Source organism: Pteropus medius, unplaced genomic scaffold (assembly GCF_902729225.1).
Source record: "Pteropus medius unplaced genomic scaffold, Ma_sr-lr_union100, whole genome shotgun sequence".
NCBI lineage: Eukaryota > Metazoa > Chordata > Mammalia > Chiroptera > Pteropodidae > Pteropus > Pteropus medius.
The window spans coordinates 14,531,433-14,533,567 of NW_024349802.1; positions in this window are offsets into that span (position 1 = coordinate 14,531,433).

The window sequence follows — 2,135 nt, forward strand, 5'->3', positions numbered from 1 at the left end:
GCCTCCCCTATTGCTTATAGCAGATCCAGACAAATCTGCCCTCAATAACTACTTATTAATTGACTGATCAGAGCTTGTGGCTGTTACACAAGATGGCAAACAGCAGGGAAATACAAACATGTGATCTTAGAGGGGCTCGTGAATGATTTGATTTTACTGCTTCCACATGTCTAGAATGGGTGATGAGATGATTCATCTCCTTACACAGAGGCCATAGACACCTTTGCTCTGGAGTGCCTACGAAAGCCCAAGTGTCAATAACAGTTAATGTCTGAGGTTCCTTGCTTCCCAGAGAGTTTTTACAAAAGGGATACAGGCATGCATTAAAATGTGAACTCTGCTATTCTGCCTGCTTTGCATATAGAGAACATCTCTCTTCCTTCTAAACTAAAGAGCTCAAATAAATGGTAACAACTCTATTTAACATAAAATACAGTATACATCTCACACAGTCCAAATGAATTGAAATTAAAACTTGTGGGAGTTGTTCTAAAAATCTCTGTTGGCAGTATGGCATACAGACTTGAAAAAAACGAGGATACGGTCATTGGGAATGAAAGTTGGATTGCTCAGTCTCTGAAATTTAAATTCTCAGTAGTCCGGGGAAGAGGCTGAGGTAGCATAGGAATAGTGCTTGCATTGCCACTTCAGGGATTCACACTCATTTAATTGAGAAAGCCAGAACTCCATAAAATGTCTCTAGTAAAAAATACTAGTAATCGAGTATAAGGGAATTTTATATAATTTATTCAAATACTCATAAATACTTATTGGATCCCTACTTGGTAAATGCCAGGCTACAGCCATGAAAACCTGAGACAAGTATCTGCCTTCGGTTTGGTTAAAGAGAGAGGCAAGTAAAAATGTATGTTTAATACAGTATAATAGAGCTCTGATGGGGATAAGGATAGTGGGAGTACTGAGAAAGGACACCTAATCCTGTTTTGGAAGATCAGAGAAGGTTCCTCAAGGAAGCGAAATATAGCTGGGCACAAAGAACAGAATGTACTTAGGCCTGAACACAGAGGATTATGGGATATGATGGAACATTTAAATAAATAATACAGCTGGATTGCGGAGAACACAAGACACTCTGAAAATGGAGCCATGATTTGTTTTGTAACTGCAATAGGTTTTAATAGGACATACCCAAAACAGACATCCCATCATAAAAATAAATAAATAAATAAATAATAAAAAACTTCATTGGCCCTATAGCCAACCAAATAATATAGTTCCTAAAAGAAAAGTACAGGAATGGTCTCTAAGCACACCATTCAGATATTCCTCTGAAAAGAACATCTCCTCCATATCTCCCATCCTGATACAGCTGATGGAATGGATCCATACTGTTGAGTGGCATAGCCTGATTATACGTCTCCAAACACTATGCCTCTATGTCATATTTCATTTGCCTAGCTGGTGCTTCAATCTCCCGCCCCATCCTCCTCTCTCCGTTGCACCCTGCTACTTTGTTTGGAGAAGTACCAAATTCCTCCCCAAGAGCAGCCTCAGTTATCTGATTACTGCTAATATACAAGATTAATGTATAGAGTGATGTAAATCTGGTGTATTCTATCACATAATCAGATGCTGGCCTTGCTTTAATGAGCACATTATGGAGAGTGACATTATTAATTAAGTCACAAGATGGTAGAGTAGGCATATCAAGGAGAAAAGGCCAACACCATGAGCAGCCATCTGTAGATTCTCTGATTTCAGCCCAGCTGTCAATCTTTTCAGGGGACAGATAACTTGGCAAGGTCCACTCTGCCAGGACAAGTATGCATGGAGCGCCTCCATGTGGGAAGAGAATAACTTGGCTTTGGGGTAAGCTTGCTGTGGGGAGACTGCAGGGGGATGAAGCACTATCCTGTGCATTACATATGTTGGTGAACCAGACAGGACATTTGCAGGCATGATTAAACACCCACCAGATTGAATAGTAGTGTCTACACTATTTAAGATAGTGAAGGGGAGGCAACAAAGTGAGGTGTAAAGAACTTAGGACTGGGAGTCATGGAGCCTGGACTCGCATCCAGCTCAGCCAGTTCCTCACCTCACAGCTTGGGGTTTGACTTCTCCACCCAGAAGGCCGCTAAGTTACCTTCCAGTGATGATGTTCTATGACTGAC